We start from the raw sequence: 20,342 nt of genomic DNA, 5'->3' as shown, positions 1-20,342 counted from the left end.
TTGGCCAGAGAGGGGTGATTGAGCCAGCCTCTCCCTTTACTTTTCCTTCATTGTTGGAGCCAATGCAGGCTGAACACAATTGCCTATAGGAATCGGGGGGGGGGGGGGGGGGGGGCGACATGAAGAGGTAGAGTTTGAAATGGACCGTAAAGCACAGACAGGACTCTGGCAGAAATGTGGGGTGGGATGAAGGGTCCTAGGAGGGAAAGCACGAGGTGGGTTGGGAAAGGCACTGAAATCTTCTGCCACTGGAATGGCTGACTGGGGAGGGGATTCACTGGAAATGAGGCTGGAGAAGTAGGCTGAGGAGAGACTGTGCTCTGGGATGCAGGTGCTCACAAGATCAGGCAAACGATCACAGAATTTTAATTGTATTAAATGATGTTTGAGTGTAATCACATTACTTTGAGAAGCCTCAGGTTTGAGGGCAAGAACATAAAGAGCTAGCGGGCAACATCCCAGTCTCCCCATACTTAGACATATCAGGATAAGCCAAACTATGTGGATTTCTGAGAGCAGAAGCTCTTGAGATCAGTTTAGGAAATATGTTTTTTTCCCAATTTTCTTCCTGTTTGTCTCCCAGGCCAGCAATCCTAAGGTAGGTTCTAAGTCAGTGAGCAAACCTTCTTCTTCTCATGGTTTTCCATAGCACCCCCACCAATCCAGCTGCTCAATCTCCTGGTTAAAACTTATTTCTACAGCTTATGTCACTGACAGAACCACCTGGAAAAACTAATATCTAAAGCTTACAACAAACTGTGGAAAATTCTTAAAGAGATGTGGATATGAGGCTACCTGACATGTCTCCTGAGAAAATCTGTATGCAGGTCAAGAAGCAACAGTTAAAACTAGCATGGAACAACAGACTAATTCCAAATTGAGAAAGGAGTACGTCAAGGCTCTATATTGTCACCTTGCTTATTTAACTTATATGCAGAGTACATCATGAGAAATGCCAGGCTGGATGAAGCACAAGGTGAAATCAAGATTGCCAGAAGAAATATCAATAACCTCAGATACACAGATGACACCACCTTTATGGCAAAAATTGAAGAAGAACTGAAGAGTCTTTTGATGAAAGTGAAAGAGGAGAGTGAAAAAGTTGGCTTAAAGCTCAGCATTCAGAAAACTAAGACCATGACATCTGGTCCCATCCCTGCATTGCAAATAAATGGGGAAACAATGGATGTAGTGAGAGACTTTATTTTGGGGGACTCCAAAGATCACAGCAGAGGGCGGTCCTAAGATGGAGGAGGAATAGGATGGGGAGACCACTTTCTCCCTCAAAAATTCATCAAAAAAGCATTTCAACGCTGAGTAAATTCCACAAAACAACTTCTGAATGCTGGCAGAGGACATCAGGCACCCAGCAAAGCAGATCATTGGCTTCAAAAACATGTAGGAAAAAATATAAAAGATGAAAAAAGAGACAAAGGAGGTAGGGAGGGAGCTCCGTCCCGGGAAGGGAATCCCATCCTGGGAAGAGACTCTTTTTAAAAAGAGAGGTTTCCAAACACCAGGAAACATTCTCGCAGCTGAGTCTGTGGCAAGCTTTGGAAGCACAGAGGGCAACATGACAGGAAGGGAAAATAAATAAATAAGTAAACCAACAGATTACGAGCCCAACAGTAACTCCCCCAGCGGAAAAGCAGTGCAGACGCCTGCATCCACCACTAGCAAGTGGGGGCTGGGCAGGGAGGAGCAGGAGGCGCAGGCAGCAGTGCTTTTTAAGAATTGGGCCTCGCGAGGCATGGGCTGCCATGCTTTTTTGAGAATCGGGCCAGAACGCCCCGTGCGCGACCAGAGCGAACTAACTTGGGCTAGCAAACCAGACTGTGGGATAGCTACCACGCGAAACGCTGGAACATAAGACACCACCAGGACCACTCACAGAACAAAGGATGGAATGGTAATAGCCGGCTGCAGACCACCCCCCTCCGGTGACAGGAAGCCAGAGCCTTAAGGGCTGGAAGGGGGCAATCGCAGCCCTGGAGAGACATTACCTACCAAAATGCAAGCAGGCTTCTTTGTTAACTAAGACTTCTGGGGGTTCTGGACAGTCATCATCCGCCTGAGAAGGAACGCCAGCGGTACACCCAGAAAACTGAGCAGCAGGGAAAGGCCATAGTCACAGCAATTGCGCTTGCCAAACTCCTGAGCTAGTCGGACCTGGGAAGGGCACAAAACGCAGGCCCAACCCAACCAAATCTGCGCCTCTGAGGGCTTCCTGAGCGCTGAGCCTGAGCGGCTTAGACCGGGAAGGTGCATGAAGCCTAGGGCCGACCTCAGACGGTTCCCCCGCGGAGCTACGTAGAGCTGGAGTGGTGTGCGACGCAAGCAGGGGCAAGCCCAGAGTGGATGAGATATTTGTTTGCAGCATCCCTCCTTCCCCACAGCACGGCTGAATAGTGAGCCTAGAAAAAAAAAAAAAAAAAGGGTGTCCACCACCGCCCTCCCTGTGTCAAGATGGAAATCGGACACTGAAGAGACCAGCAAACAGAGGAAGTTAAACAGAGTGAACCGCTTTGGAAGTAACCCCACACAACCCACAACACCAGAGAAAGGGCCAGATACACCTATACTACTTTTACAATCATTCTTTTTTTTTTTTTTTTTTTGAGTTGATGGGGTTGCGCGATTGTTTTTTCTTCTTTTTTTTAACTTTCTTGAATTTTTAAGTACTCTATTTCTCTAATTATTATTTATAAAAATATTATATTATTACTTTTCAAAAAAAAAGGCCCTATTTTTAAAGCAAATGCTGTATATAGTCTTTTTGTGGTTGATGTTGTTGTTTTTTACTAATTCTTGTGGCTTTGTTTTGTTTGTTTGTTTGTTTGTTTTCTTTTTTTCCTCTTCTTCTTCTTCTTTTCTTTAATATTGTATTTTTGAAAATCCAATCTCTACTCCAGATTTTTAATCTTTGCTTTTTGGTAGTTGTTGCCAATTTTGTACATGTAAAAACCGAATCTTCAGTACCCAATTTTACCTGAGAGCAAGATTACTGGCTTGCCCATTCTCCCCTCCTTTGGACTCTCCTTTTTCTCCACCAGGTGGCCTCTGTCTCCTCCCTCCTCCTTCTCTTCTCTACCCAACCCTGTGAATCTCTGTGTGTTCCAGACGGTGGAGAACACTCAGGGAACTGGTTACTGGCCAGATCTCTCTCTCTCCTTTTCATTTCCCTCTTTTATCCTCCTGGCCACCTCTGTCTACTTCCTCCCTCTCCTCTTCCCTGTATAATTCCATGAACACCTCTGAGCAGTCCAGACTGTGGAGCATACATAAGAAAGTGATTACTGGCTAGCTTGCTCTCTCCTCTTTTGATCCCACCTCATCTCATTCCAGTCACCTCTAACTACCCCCCTCCCTCTTCTCTTCTCCGTGTAACTCAGTGAACCTCTCTGGGTGGCCCACAATGTGGAGAAACTTTTCATCTTTCACCTAGATGCTTTATCATCAGTGCTGTAAAGACGGAGAAGTGCTAAGGCTATGGTAAAAATAAAACTGAAAACCAGAAACAGGAGGCTTAAGTCCAAATCCTGAGAACATCAGAGAAATCCTGAATCCAGGGAACATTAATCAATAGAAGCTCATCCAATGCTTCCATACCTACACTGAAACCAAGCACCACCCAAGGGCCAACAAGTTTCAGAGCAAGACATACCACGCAAATTCTCCAGCAACAAAGGAACACACCCCTGAGCTTCAATATACAGGCAGCTCAAAACTACTGAAAACCATCGACATCTCATAACCCATTACTGGACACTTCATAGCACTCCAGAGAGAAGAAATCCAGCTCCACCCACCGGAACTCCAACACAAGCCTCCCTAACCAAAAAACCTTGACAAGCCACCCACAGTGGCTGATACAACCCCACCCACAGTGAGGAAACTACATAATAAAGAGAACTCCACAAATTCCCAGAATATAGAAAGGCCACCCCAAATGCAGCAATATAACCAAGATGAAGAGACAGAGGAATGCCCAGCAGGTAAAGGAACAGGAGAAATGCCTACCAAACCAAACCAAACAGGAAGAGATAGGGAATCTACCTGAGAAAGAAGTCCAAATATTGATAGTGAAAATGATCCAAAATCTTGAAATCAAAATGGAATCACAGATAAATAGCCTGGAGACAAGGATTGAGAAGATGCAAGAAAGGTTTAACAAGGACCTAGAAGAAATAAAAGAGAATCAATATATAATGAATAATGCAATAAATGAGATCAGAAACACTCTGGAGGCAACAGATAGTGGAATAACTGAGGCAGAAGATAGGATTAGTGAAATAGAAGATTAGTTCAGTTCAGTCGCTCAGTCGTGTCCGACTCTTTGAGACACCATGAATCGCAGCATGTCAGGCCTCCCTGTTCATCACCAAATCCCGGAGTTCACTCAGACTCACGTCCATCGAGTCCGTGATGCCATCCAGCCATCTCATCCTCGGTTGTCCCCTTCTCCTCCTGCCCCCAATCCCTCCCAGCATCAGAGTCTTTTCCAATGAGTCAACTCTTCGCATGAGGTGGCCAAAGTACTGGAGTTTCAGCTTCAGCATCATTCCCTCCAAAGAAATCCCAGGGTTGATCTCCTTCAGAATGGACTGGTTGGATCTCCTTGCAGTCCAAGGGACTCTCAAGAGTCTTCTCCAACACCACAGTTCAAAAGCATCAATTCTTCGGCACTCAGGCTTCTTCACAGTCCAACTCTCACATCCATACATGACCATTGGAAAAACCATAGCCTTGACTAGACAGACCTTAGTCGGCAAAGTAATGTCCCTGCTTTTGAATATGCTATCTAGGTTGGTCATAACTTTTCTTCCAAAGAGTAAGCGTCTTTTAATTTCATGGCTGAGGTCACCATCTGCGGTGATTTTGGAGCCCCAAAAAATAAAGTCTGACACTGTTTCCACTGTTTCCCCATCTATTTCCCATGAAGTGATGAGATAGAAGATAGAATGGTAGAAATAAATGAATCAGCGAGGAAAAAAGAAAAATGAATTAAAAGAAATGAGGACAACCTCAGAGACCTCCAGGAAAATATGAAACGCTCCAACATTCGAAATATAGGAGTCCCAAAAGAAGAAGACAAAAAGAAAGACCATGAGAAAATACTTGAGGAGATAATAGTTGAAAACTTCCCTAAAATGGGGAAGGAAATAATCACCCAAGACCAAGAAACATAGAGAGTCCCAAACAGGGTAAAACCCAAGGCGAAACACCCCAAGACATACATTAATCAAATTAACAAAGATCAAACACAAAGAACAAATATTAAAAGCAGCAAGGGAAAAACACCAAATAACACATAAGGGGATTCCCATAAGGATAACTGCAGATCTTTCAATAGAAACGCTTCAGGCCAGGAGGGAATGGCAACACATACTTAAAGTGATGAAAGAAAATAACCTACAGCCCAGATTACTGTACCCAGCAAGGATCTCATTCAAATATGAAGGAGAAATCAAAAGCTTTACAGACAAGCAAAAGCTGAGAGAATTCAGCACCACCAAACCAGCTCTCCAACAAATACTAAAGGGTATTCTGTAGACGGGAAACACAAAAAGGGCATATAAACCCAAACCCAAAACAATAAAGTAAATGGCAACAGGATCATACTTATCAATAATTACCTTAAACGTAAATGGGTTGAATGCCCCAACCAAAAGGCAAAGACTGGCCGAATGGATACAAAAACAAGATCCCTATATATGCTGCCTACAAGAGACCCACCACAAAACAACGGACGCATACAGACTGAAAGTGAAGGGATGGAAAAAGATATTCCATGCAATTGGAGACCAAAAGAAAGCAGGAGTAGCAATACTCATCTCTGATAAAATAGACTTTAAAACAAAGGCTGTGAAAAGAGACAAAGAAGGCCACTACATAATGATCAAAGGATCAATCCAAGAAGAAGATATAACAATTATAAATATATATGCACCCAACATAGGAGCACCACAATATGTAAGACAAATGCTAACAAGCATGAAAGAGGAAATTAACAATAACACAATAATAGTGGGAGACTTTAATACCCCACTCACACCTATGGACAGATCAACTAAACAGAAAATTAACAAAGAAATGCAAACTTTAAATGATACAATAGACCAGTTAGCCCTACTTGATATCTATAGGACATTTCACCCCAAAACAATGAATTTCACCTTTTTCTCAAGGGCTCACGGAACCTTTTCTAGGATAGATCACATCCTGGGCCATAAATCTAACCTTGATAAATTCAAAAAACTCGAAATCATTCCAAGCATCTTTTCTGACCATAATGCACTAAGATTAGATCTCAATTACAGGAGAAAAACTATTAAAAATTCCAACATATGGAGGCTGAACAACACACTTCTGAATAACCAACAAATCACAGAAGAAATAAAAAAAAGAAATCAAAATATGCATAGAAATGAATGACAATGAAAACACAACAACCCAAAACCTGTGGGACACTATAAAAGCAGTGCCAAGAGGCATACCTCAAGAAACAAGAAAAAAGTCAAATAAATAACCTAACTCTACACATAAAGCAACTAGAAAAGGAAGAAGTGGAGACCCCCAGAGTTAGTAGAAGGAAAGAAATCTTAAAAATTAGGGCAGAAATAAATGCAAAAGAAACAAAAGAGACCATAGCAAAAATCAACAAAGCCAAAAGCTGGTTCTTTGAAAGGATAAATAAAATTGACAAACCATTAGCCAGACTCATCAAGAAACAAAGAGAGAAAAATCATATCAATAAAATTAGAAATGAAAATGGAGAGATCACAACACACAACACAGAAATACAAAGGATCATAAAAGACTACTATCAGCAATTATATGCCAATAAAATGGACAACGTGGAAGAAATGGACACATTCTTAGAAAAGTACAACTTTCCAAAACTGAACCAGGAAGAAATAGAAAATCTTAACAGACCCATCACAAGCACGGAAATTGAAACTGTAATCAGAAATCTTCCAGCAAACAAAAGCCCAGGTCCAGACGGCTTCACAGCTGAATTCTACCAAAAATTTCGAGAAGAGCTAACACCTATCCTACTCAAACTCTTCCATAAAATTGCAGAGGAAGGTCAACTTCCAAACTCATTCTATGAGGCCACCATCACCTTAATACCAAAACCTGACAAAGATGCCACACACAAAAAGAAAACTACAGGCCAATATCACTGATGAACATAGATGCAAAAAATCCTCAACAAAATTCTAGCAATCAGAATCCAACAACACATTAAAAAGATCATACACCATGACCAAGTGGGCTTTATCCCAGGGATGCAAGGATTCTTCAATATCCACAAATCAATCAATGTAATTCACCACATTAACAAATTGAAAAATAAAAGCCATATGATTATCTCAATAGATGCAGAGAAGGCCTTTGACAAAATTCAACATCCATTTATGATAAAAAAAAAAACTCTCCAGAAAGCAGGAATAGAAGGAACATACCTCAACATAATAAAAGCTATATATGACAAACCCACAGCAAACGTTATCCTCAATGGTGAAAAATTGAAAGCATTTCCCCTAAAGTCAGGAACAAGACAAGGGTGCCCACTTTCACTGCTACTATTCAACATAGTTCTGGAAGTTTTGGCCATAGCAATCAGAGCAGAAAAAGAAATAAAAGGAATCCAAATTGGACAAGAAGAAGTAAAACTCTGACTGTTTGCAGATGACATGATCCTCTACATAGAAAATCCTAAAGACTCCACCAGAAAATTACTAGAGCTAATCAATGAATATAGTAAAGTTGCAGGCTATAAAACCAACACTCAGAAATCCCTTGCATTCCTATACACTAATAATGAGAAAGTAGAAAGAGAAATTAAGGAAACAATTCCATTCACCGTTGCAACGAAAGGAATAAAATACTTAGGAATATTTCTACCTAAAGAAACTAAAGACCTATGTATCGAAAACTACAAAACACTGATGAAAGAAATCAAAGAGGACACTAATAGATGGAGAAATATACCATGTTCATGGATTGAAAGAATTAATATAGTGAAAATGAGTATACTACCCAAAGCAATCTACAGATTCAATGCAACCCCTATCAAGCTACCAGCAGTATTTTTCACAGAACTTGAACAAATAATTTCAAGATTTGTATGGAAATACAAAAAACTTCAAATAGCCAAAGCAATCTTGAGAAAGAAGAATGGAACTGGAGGAATCAACCTGCCTGACTTCAGGCTCTACTACAAAGCCACAGTCATCAAGACAGTATGGTACTAGCACAAAGACAGAAATATAGATCAATGGAACAAAATAGGAAGCCCAGAGATAAATCCACACACCTATGGACACCTTATCTTCGACAAAGGAGGCAAGAATGTACAATGGAGTAAAGACAATCTCTTTAACAAGTGGTGCTGGGAAAACTGGTCAGCCACTTGTAAAAGAATGAAACTAGATCACTTTCTAACACCACACACAAAAATAAACTCAAAATGGATTAAAGATCTAAACATAAGACCAGAAACTATAAAACTCCTAGAGGAGAGCATAGGCAAAACACTCTCTGACATAAATCACAGCAGGATCCTCTATGATCCACCTCCCAGAATACTGCAAATAAAAGCAAAAATAAACAAATGGGATCTAATTAAAATTAAAAGCTTCTGCACAACAAAGGAAACTATAAGTTAGGTGAAAAGACAGCCTTCCGAATGGGAGAAAACAATAGCAAATGAAGCAACTGACAAACAACTAATCTCAAAAATATACAAGCAACTTCTGCAGCTCAACTCCAGAAAAATAAACGACCCAATCAAAAAATGGGCCAAAGAACTAAATAGGCATGTCTCCAAAGAAGACATACAGATGGCTAACAAACACACGGAAAGATGCTCAACATCACTCATTATCAGAGAAATGCAAATCAAGACCACAATGAGGTACCATTTCACACCAGTCAGAATGGCTGCAATCCAAAAGTCTACAAGCAATAAATGCTGGGGAGGATGTGGAGAAAAGGCAACCTTCTTACACTGTTGGTGGGAATGCAAACTAGTACAGCCACTATGGAAAACAGTGTGGAGATTCCTTAAAAAATTGCAAATAGAGCTGCCTTATGACCCAGCAATCCCACTAATGGGCATACACACCGAGGAAACCAGAATTGAAAGAGATACATGTACCCCAATGTTCATTGCAGCACTGTTTATAATAGCCAGGACATGGAAACAACCTAGATGTCCATCAGCAGATGAGTGGATAAGAAAGCTGTGGTACATATACACAATGGAGTATTACTCAGCCATTAAAAAGAATACATTTGAATCAGTTCTAATGAGATGGATGAAACTGGAGCCAATTATACAGAGTGAAGTAAGCCAGAAAGAAAACCACCAATACAGTATACTGACACATATATACGGAATTTAGAACGATGGCAATGATACCCTGGATGCGAGACAGCAAAAGAGACACAGATGTATAGAATGGACTTTGGGGCTCTGAGGGAGAGGGAGAGGGTGAGATGATTTGGGAGAATGGCATTGAAACATGTATACTATCATGTAAGAAACGAAGTGCCCGTCTATGTTCGATACAGGATAGAGGATGCTTGGGGCTGGTGCATGGGGATGATCCAGAGAGATGATATGGTGTGGGAGGTGGGAGGGGGATTCAGGATTGGGAGCTTGTATACACCCATGGTGGATTCATGTCAATGTATGGCAAAACCAATACAGTATTGTAAAGTAAAATAAGTAAAAATAAAATTAGGAAAAAAAAAAAGATATCAGCAGATGGTGACTGCAGCCATGAAATTAAGGATCCTTGCTCCTTGGAAGAAAGGCTACTACCAAACTAGACAGCACATTACAAAGCAGAGACATTACTTTGCCAACAAAGGTCCATCTAGTGAAAGCTATGGTTTTTCTAGTAGTCATGTATGGATGTGAAAGTTAGATTATAAAGAAAGCTGAGCTCCAAATTGATGCTTTTGAATTGAGGTATTGGAGAAGTCTCTGAGAGTCCCTTGGCCTGCAAGGAGATCAATCCAGTCTATCCTAAGGGAAATCAGTCCTGAATATTCATTGGAAGGACTGATGTTGAAGCTGAAACTCCAATACTTTGGCCACCTGATGTGAAGGGCTGACTCATTGGAAAAGACCCTGATGCTGGGAAAGATTGAAGATGGGAGGAAAAGGGGACAGCAGAAGAGGAGATGGTTGGATGGCATCACCAATGTGATGGACATGAGGTGGAGTAGGCTCCAGGAGTTGGTGATGGATAGGGAGGCCTGGCACACTGCAGTCCATGGGCTTGCAAAGAGTCCAACACGACTGAGCAACTGAACTGAACCAAAAGCTTACTCATTGGCATGGAATGTTATCATCTCCCCTCTGGTCTTTGCATTTGGAGATCCTAAGAAGACAAAGTCGAGCTCGCCAGGTGTTCTCACAACACCATCCCAACTCAGTAAGGCTCCTCAACGTCTTCCCTAAATTCCAATGCTCAGGGGAGAGGAGGAACTATGAGTGGGGTCACCAGCTGTTTGGACTTGGCCAGACATATTGTTGGGAGTTACACCTGTTTGATGAATGAATAAACGAACAGTGTCTGGGACTCTTTCAGTTAATCATGGGAAGACAGAAGGTGGCAAGAGATGGATCAGAGTGGTCTCTTTTCACCCATCTTAAAGAGGAAATGGGAGGGGACGAGGCGCTCACCGTCTCAGAAGGCAAGCATCTTTTGGGGGTGCGCACGCAGTGAACTCGCAGCTCTCCGGTTTCCACGGCAGCAGTTTTGCCCTGCCCGGAGGGGTGTCCCCAGCTGCAGGGACAGGAGGCGCGCGGGCTCTGTCAGCCCCGGTTTCCTTCTTGCCCTGCAGTCGTGCCCTGCAGCCTTCAGCCGCGCGCTCCCGCTGACACTGCCGCACCCAGCTCACAGAGCCGAGCCTGGTAAGGGGGCCCTGCGGGGGTCCCTGCGTCCTGGAGGATTGGGAGCGGGGCAAAGAGGGAGGGTTCTGGAGGCCGCGGTTGAGTCAGGGCTACTGATTTCTGGTGGGACCTCGAACCGGTTCCATGCTTCTGGGGTCTCCTGTCAGTGAAACCGGGCACCGGTGGAAAGCGTTAGGGACACCAGCAGGCTCCCAGTGGGAGAAATAATGCCATTTGCAACTACATGTATGAACTGAGGTGTTATCATATTGAGGGAAGTTAGAGAAAAACAAATATTACATGGTATCATTTGTATGTGGAATCAAAAATAAATCAAATAAACTTACTTACAAAACAGAAACAGACTGACGCAGAAAACAAACTTATGATTACCAAAGGGGAAAATCAGGAAAGAGGGATAAATTAGGTGTGTGCGGTTTATGGATACATAGTAGCTGTTCAGTCCTTCAGTCCTGTCAGATTCTTTCTGGCCTCAGGGACCCCAGCATGCCAGACTTCCCTGTCCTTCACCATCTCCAAAGCTTGCTCAAACTCATGTCCATTGGAATCCGTGATGTCATTCAACTATCTCGACCTCTGTTGTCCCCTTCTTCTCCTGCCTTCTATCTTTCCCAGCATCAGGGTCTTTTCCAATGAGTCAGCTCTTCCATCAAATGGCCAAAGTATTGGAGCTTCAGCTTCAGCATCAGTCCTTCTAGTGAATATTCAGGGTTGATTTCCTTTGGGATTGACTGGTTTGACTTCCTTGCAGTCCAAGGGACTCTCAAGAGTTTTCTCCAACACCACAGTTCAAAAGTATCAATTCTTTGGCACTCACCCTTCTTTATGGTCCAATTCTCACATCCATACATGACTACTGGAAAAACCACAGCTTTGACTAGATGGACATTTGTTGGCAAAGTAGTGTCTCTGCTTTTTAATATGCTGCATAGGTTGGTCATAGCTTTTCTTCTAAGGAGCAAGCATCTTTTAATTTCATGACTGCAGTCACCATCTGCAGTGATTTTGGAGCCCAAGAAAATAATGTCTGTCACTGTTTCCATTGTTTCCCCATCTATTTGCCATGAAGTGATGGGACTGGATGCCATTATCTTCGTTTTTTGAATGTTGAGCTTTAAGCCAGCTTTTTCACTCTCCTCTTTCACCTTCATCAAGAGGCTGTATAGTTCCTCTTCATTTTCTGCCATAAGGGTGGTGTCATCTGCATATCTGTTATTGATATTTCTCCCAGCAATCTTGATTCCAGCTTGTGCTTCATCCAGCCTGGCATTTTGTGTGATGTACTCTGCATATAAGTTAAATAAGCAGGGTGACAATATCTAGCCTTGACATACTCCTTTCTCAATTTTGAACCAGTCTGTTTACATGTCCGGTTCTAACTGTTGCTTCTTGACCTGCATACAGGTTTCTAAGGAGGTAAGTAAGCTAGTCTGGTATTTCCACCTCTTGAAGAATTTTCCAGTTTGTTGTGATCCACACCATCAAAAGCTTTAGCGTAGTCAATGAAGCAGAAGTAGATGTTTTTCTGGAATCCTCTTGCTTTTTCTTTGATCCAATGGATATTGGCAATTTGATCTCTGGTTCCTCAGCCTTTTCTAAATTCAGCCTGTACATCTGGAAGTTCTTGGTTCATATACTAATGAAGCCTAGCTTGGAGGATTTAGAGCATTACCTTGCTAGTATGTGAAATGAATGCATTTGTACAGTAATTTGAACATTCTTTGGCATTACCCTTATTTGGTATTGGAATGAAAGCTGACCTTTTGTTATATATAGTGGTATGTTACATATACATATACATTACATGTACATACTGCTATATATAACATACATAAGCAACAAGAATTTACTGTATAGTAAAAAGGAACCATATTCAATTTCTTGTATTAACCTATAAAGGAAAAAAATCAGAATATATATATATACATTTTATATGTATATATATATATATATATATATATATATATACACACATATATATGGGCTTCACCAGTGACTCAGCAGTAAAGAATCTGCCTGCAATGCAGGGGACACAGGAGACACAGGTTTGATCCCTGGGTTAGGAAGATCACCTTGAGGAAGGCATGATGACCAACTCCAGTATTCTTGCCTGGAGAATTCCATGGACAGGGGAGACTGGAGGGTTACAGTTCATGGGGTGGCAGAGAGTTGGATATGACTGAAGCAACTGAGCATGCACACAAACACACATATGTATAAATCTGAATTGCTTGGCTATAATTATAGTAAATCAACTATACTTCAATAAAAATATTTTAGCAAACAAACAATACCTAAAAGTAGAGAAACAAAAAACCAACAACTTGATAGAAAATGGAGTAAGAGATAAGAATAAACAGTTCAAATAAAAATGTAAATATCCCTTGAATATATAAAAAGATACCAACATTCACTCACAATAGAGAAAAACATATCAAAACATAGAAAAACTAAAATTAATTATTTAATATTGCACTAGGATACTATTTCTCACCTACAGGTTTGAAAACACCCAGAAATTAGTTGGCATAATCTATTGGTAAAAGGTATAGGGGAGGGACTCCCTGGTGGCCCAGTGGTTAAGAATCCACCTTGCAATGCAGGGGATGTGGGTTCAATCCCTGGTCAGGGAACTAAGATATTACATACCGTGGAGCAACCAATCCCTCCACAACTGCAGAGTTCGTGTGTCACAGTGAAAGATCCCACATGCGGCAAGGAAGATCCCGCATGCTGCAACTAAGATGCAGTGCAGCCAAATAGATAAATACATTTTTTAAATAAATAAAAGATATAGGGGAAACAGATCTTCTCCTGCATGGCTGTTGGGAATAAAAGAACAGTCTAAAACAACTAGAGGAGAAGTTAGCAAGGTTTGTATATGTGCATTTACATACGCACTTACCCTTTTATTATCAATCTCAATTTTAGGATTTATTCCAAACGTACCCAACAAGAATATGGAAGAAAATTATGCAGAAAGCTCTGTGTGTGTGTGTGCACATGCACGTATGTGTGTGTGCTCAGTCATGTTCAACTCTTTGTAACCCTATGGACTATAGCCTCCCCGGCTCCTCTCTCCTTGGGATTTTCCCAGCAAGAATACTGGAGTGGGTTGCCATTTCCAAGGGATCTGCATGACCCAGGGATTGAACCCACGTCTCCTGCATCTCCTGCTTTGGCAGGCAGATTCTTTACCATTGAGCCACCTGGGAAACCCCAGAAGTCTGTTAACTGTGCCACTATTTGAATTTCAGAATACCAAAAACCTATCAAATGCCCATCACTAGGGTAGGGACCCAGTTGAATTAACTAAGGTATATTCACACAGTGAAGCACTGGTCAACTGTAGAAAAAATGAGGTATATCTTTATATCCTAGCATGGAGACATCTCCAGGATATAGCATTAAGCGGAAAAAGCAAAGAAGAAAATAATGTATAGTTTACTAGCATTTCTCTAACAAGGAGGAATGTGATCTACTTATATAAAATGTAATATATATATTTTTCATTCATCTGTAAAAACAACGGCCAAATAATCTGAAAGCTAAAGAAACAAAAAAGTTACTTATATGGGTATGGGGGAAAAAGGTAAGAGAGGATGGGGACAGAAACTGGGAATCAGACTTGTTTGGATATACTTATATTTCATTGATTTGATCTTAAAACCATGTAAATAGTTTAAATAATCACACAGCAAAAATTATACTTAAAATCCTAGTAAAAATCAAAAGCAAATGAAACAAGCCTAATTGTATTTTGTGTGATGAATGAACCACACAAAAAATTGTTCCAAGAGACTTGATAACGCAGTCATTTCTCTGTCCATGTCCAGTGGGATATACTTTAAGTCCCCCCAACCCTTGCCCCAAAATTTTCAGGAATCCTATTCTTCATTGTGTGTATGTGTATGTGTATGTGTATGTGTATGTGTATGTGTATGTGTGTATAGTTCTGAAGTCCATTGGAAAGACAAAACAATGATAAGCCCAGTAGAAATGAGCACCCTTAGTGCCAGACTGCAGTCTTCAAATGCTCATTTCCTGCCAAAAAATTAGTTGATTTACACGTACCACAATGTGAGCTTCCTTGGTGGCTCGACAGTAAAGAATCTGCCTGCAATGTTGGAGACCGGGGTTTGATCCCTGGGTCAGGAAGACCTCCTGGAGCAAACAGCAACCCACTCCAGTATTCTTGTCTGGGAAACCCCATGAACAGAGAAGCCTGGCAGGCTATAGTTCACTATAACCTCGTAAAGAGTTAGACACAACTTAGTGACTAAACAGCTGCACTGCAATATAAAATAACAATTAAATTTTAAAAAAAGATTTAGACCGAGTGGTCTCTAAATTGCCTTCTAACTCGAAAGACCTTGGGGACACATTTCCTATTAAAAGAAATGTCTGGGTTATCAAGTGTACTCAATGTCTATCCAAACAACAACTACTGGATGGAAGGTGCAGTATTCAGCAAAAGGTTGCCATGTTAAAATGAGATGCATGGACAATATGTTAACAGACATCCTTACTCCCCTCCCTACCGCCACCTCCCCCTCTCTGGCAGCATCCTCTTGACTTGTTTGCACAGCACCTGGTCCCTTCTCAGGCCAGAACGCACGCCCTTCCCAGAGTCCCCTATCCTACTGTCCCTGCAGCTCTGTCTCCCTGGGATCTGTTCTCAGCCAGGCTCACCTGATTTAAGGGCTTGATGAGTTGTCTGGTTTCCTCCAGAGAAGCTGTTTGAGCTCCTGTGCTTGCTGTAACTGCTGCACCTCTGAGACCTCGGAGCCAGGAAGCAGATTGGGTGGCGCCAGTGAAAACAGTGTTTTGTTTTTAAAAAGACAGAAATGTTGCCCCATCATTTGGTGGGTGGCTAAGTTTTGCCTGGTGGCTGTACAATGCGGGAGACCAGGGTTCGATCCCTGCATCCGGAAGCTCCTCTGGAGAAGGAAATGGCAACCCACTCCAGTACTCTTGCCTGGAAAATCCCATGGATGGACGAGCGTGGTAGGCTACAGTCCATGGGGTCGCAAAGAGTCGAATACAACTGAGCAACTTCACTTCAGTTTTGCCAAGTTGAAAGCTTTTTCTCCATGTGCCTGCTATGACACAAGAATTTTGAAAATTTTACTTGCTGTATGGGGTTATAGTAAAGTGAAGTGAAATCACTCAGTCATGTCTGACTCTGTGACCCCATGGTCTATACAGCCCATGGAATTCTCCAGGCCATGGAATACTGGAGTGGGTAGCTTTTCCCCCTCTCCAGGGGATCTTCCCAACCCAGGGATCAAACCGGGGTCTCTTGCATTGCAGGCAGATTCTTTACCAACTGAGCTATCAGGGAAACCCATGGAATGGTATCAACTCTAATATTTAGGCCTCACCCAACAAGAACAAATCCCCAGACTCCCACTGGCAGGAACTGTGACCTGGTGTGCTTACTCACACTGATTTGCAGATGTACGTGGTTATATTTATAAACCTCCAGCAGTGGAACAGAGAGCAGTGGTACTAAAAGGGAGACCACATGGAGGGGACCATTCGTGCAGCCCTTGGCTCCAGGAGTCTGGCATGAGGAATCTCTGTTAGTCCAGGCTCACTCCTCCCAGGGTTCCTGAGTCCCAAGTGTCATCAGAGCCATGGATAGTTACAGACAGTTACAGATATAAGCTTTATTTGCCACTTGGCTCCAATAGCCAAGAAAGCAAGAAGCAAGGAAATGGGTTTTTCTCCCACAGTTTTCTATTTCTTTCAGGAAATCCAGTTTCCTTCCTTACCTGCCTACCTAGGTTCCTAGCCCCACACCTCCAAAATCCACAATGTTTGCTTAGCTATCCCAGAATTCTTAGCCATTCCGTGATCCTAATGGTGGAAGAGGTTGATTTGGAGAACAGGAATTGAGGAAAGAATGTGGAGGCTGCCATAACCATCAGACAGCATCCCATAACTTGTCATTTTGTTTGCACGATTTCTGCTATTATTTTCATTTCTCCCTTTTGGTTCCAATTTGACAACTTTTTTTTTGCTTCATTTCAATCCTTCCCCGAAGAGAATGTTCATCAGTGCTTTCTTAGTAAAGAGGATGCTATAAGTAAAACTTTAACAAGTAGTAAAGGAACAACTGCCATGTACACCACAGTGTATCACAGCACAGACTTCTTTCTGTTTCTTGTAAACCCCTATATTTTCAGCAAATGGGCAACTGGGTGATTTATTGTAAATTCAGTTGTGCAGAGAAAAATACACATCGTGCCTCAGAAGCTACTCTCCCTTATTTGACACTTGAAGGTCACAGCACACCTTCATCACCACGAGGTCACAGCACAGGCTAGAAAACCTAGGTTACAGGCCTGGGTCCCCCTGGTTATTCCTGCCGAAGTGGATAGGAAGGGATAGGAGAGAAAGGCTGGGCCAGGGAGAAATCTCATCATGGAAATTGCACTGAACGGTCCTTAGAATCCTTTTCAGACCCCTGAGGCAGACCTGGCCTGAGGATGAAGTGAAAGGGTTTTCCTGGGAGGCTCCAAAGCACATCAGGACTCATTCAGAGCAGACCCAGCAGGCAGCACTTCTGAGTTCCACATGAATGAAACAAAATAAACTCTGTTGTAAACTGGAATGGTGTGTGGATATTATATTGCTATCTTTCAAGATCCTAACAAGGAAGTTCTCAAAATGAAAGTGAAAGTGAATTCGCTCAGTCATGTCCCACTCTTTGCGACCCCAGGGACTGTAGCCTACCAGGCTCCTCCCTCTATGGGATTCTCCAGGCAAGAGTACTGGAGTGGGTTGCCATTTCCTTCTTCAGGGGATCTTCCTGACCCAGGGATCGAACCCAGGTCTCCCACATTCCAGGCAGACGCTTTAACCTCTGAGCCACCAGGGGAAATAAATAAATCAAATGGATAATAAATAGCTGAACAGCCTCGTGGCTTTTAACTGTTGTTTATTATGAAAAAAAAAAAAAAAACCTCAAGAATGGTACTTAAGTGACACTAAGCTTTGAGAGGTCACACATGACTATTTGGAAATGAAAAGTGACACTAGCATTTCTCTCATCCTCTGCAAGTATAACATATTTGTGTTTAGTGGAGATTCAAAGATTCCCAATAAGATAGCAATCTGGAAGACAGTGTCATCTAGGTCCCCATTAGCTCTATTTCATTCAACTACAATAGAGGACAGTAAGAAGGGGAAACTAAACTGTCCAAAGCCTAGGCACACTGCAGAAAGGAAGAGGAGGGGAGCTAGCAATGTGGCCAATGTTTAATTTCAGCTACTGACAGGGTCTCCTCCAAAACATTGAGAGGAGCCCTGCAAACTTGTCACTGATGAACATCCGTAACTGACAAACATTATTTGAAGAAAAAAATTTAAAAGTCTCTAAACATTGTCCTATGTTCATATAACAAATGAGACATTTTTTCAGAAAAAAAATACACTGAATCTTAGAAAGAACAGTGAGCATCTACATCATACTTGAACCATGATCTACTTCCTCCCTCCCCAACCCAGCTTCAGTTGACAGAAACTCCATTCTTGGCAGGGGTGACCAAGAAGACGAGGCTCCCTCTCCCCACAGTTATTCATTGAGAATATAGTATCTTACCAATAGGGGTAGCATTTCTGATCTGCAGAGACTAAATGTATGATAACTAAGATTAAGCCATAGTTTCTAATGGTGGTGGTGGTTTAGTCGCTAAGTTGTGTCCCACTGTAATATATGACACCAAAAGCATCAAAAAAAAACCCAGATAATTTATATTTAATCAAAATTTAAAACACTTTCCCATCAAAGAGCACTATCCAAAAAGTGAAAAGACAACCTGCAGAATGAGAGAAAATATTTGCCAACCATATACCTGGTAAAGATCTAATACCCAGAATATATAGCAAACTCTTGTGCTGTGCTAAGTTGCTCAATCATGTCTGACTCTTTGCGACCCCATGGACTGTAGCCCGCCAAGATCCTCTGCCTGCAGGGATTCACCAGGCAAGAATACTGGAGTGGGCTGGCATGCCCTCCTCCAGGAGTTCTTCCCAATCCAGGGATCAAACCCACGTTTCCTGCATTGCAGGCGGATTCTTTACCGACTGAGCAGCCAGGGAAGCCATAACTCTAACAACTCCACAATAAAAAGACAAATTGCTTAATTTTTAAATGGACAAAAGATTTGAATAGGAATTTCTTCAAATGAGATACACAAATGGCCAATAAACATATTGTTAGGACCAAACTGGAGCCAGGACAGACTCTAAGGGGCAGGCTAGGCCTGAGGTTTAGTCTCTGGAAAAGCTGAGGCACTGGAACCTCCCGCAGGCAGTGTAGCTAGACCAATCAGAGAAATCCCCATAGCCCCCCGCCTGCACCAGACCCAAGCCAATCCAGATAGGGATGCGAGGTTTAAAAGTCCCATGCGCGTGTATGGTTTAACCAGTCAGCTATGCTGTTACAGAAACAAAGAACTGTCTGTATAAAAGTATATGTGATTCAGAGCTCAGGGCTCTTGTCGGATTCCACTGTGCTGGATGAGATGTGGGCCCTAACTCGAGTTAGCAATAAACCCCTTTATGCTTTTGCATTGCTGTGGACGTCTTATTCTCTCAGTTTTGGGGACTCGGACTCTGGGCATAATACATATGAAAAAAGACAAACATCATCAGTCACTAGGGAAATTCAAATCTACACCAAATAAGATACCACTTCATACTCAGTGGGTTACAATCTTTCAAAAAGAAAAAATAACAAATACTGATAAGTATCTGGATAAATTTAATCTTTATACCCTGCTGGGGAGGATATAACATGGCACAGTTGCTTGTGGAAAGCACTTCAGTGTATCCTGAAAAACTTAAAACATAGATTAACACATGATGTAGTAATTCCACTTCCTAAGTGTCCATCCAAGAGAACTGCCAAGACATGTTCATACCAAAAATTCTACAAGAATGGTTAAGCAGCATTATTCATAATAGTCTAAAACAAGTGGAAATAACCCAAATGCACATGAACAGATGAATGGATATATGCATACAATGGAGTATTGTTTAACCATAAAAAGGAGTGGAGTCTGGCTACATGCTACAATGTGAGTGAACCTTGACAGCATTATACTAAGTGAAAGAAACCAGGGAAAAGATACATAAAGATATGATTATATTTACATGAATGTCCAGAAATGAGAGTGAGCTCATGAGTGTCCTTAGGAAGGTTTTAGCTTTTAGTTTCTTGTACTCTATTAACATTTATATTCAGCTTCACTTTTTAGGCCTTTCTTCTCTCTTATGGTTTGAATTGTGTTCCCCTCCAAAGGATACTGAAGCTCTAATCCTACAAATGCGACCTTGCTTGGAAACAAGGTCTCTGCAGACTTGATTGTTAAGGTAAAGTCACTGAGATGAGCCT

General features: G+C 41.9%; 1 pseudogene; it reads left to right on the top strand.

The window, feature by feature from the left end:
• Window positions 1–20,342, top strand: part of LOC114114465 (asparagine synthetase domain-containing protein 1-like) — a 34,629-nt pseudogene that overhangs the window by 13,443 nt on the left and 844 nt on the right.

This window comes from Ovis aries, chromosome 4, assembly GCF_016772045.2.
Source record: "Ovis aries strain OAR_USU_Benz2616 breed Rambouillet chromosome 4, ARS-UI_Ramb_v3.0, whole genome shotgun sequence".
Lineage (NCBI taxonomy): Eukaryota > Metazoa > Chordata > Mammalia > Artiodactyla > Bovidae > Ovis > Ovis aries.
This window is presented reverse-complemented; position numbering and strand designations above follow the sequence as displayed.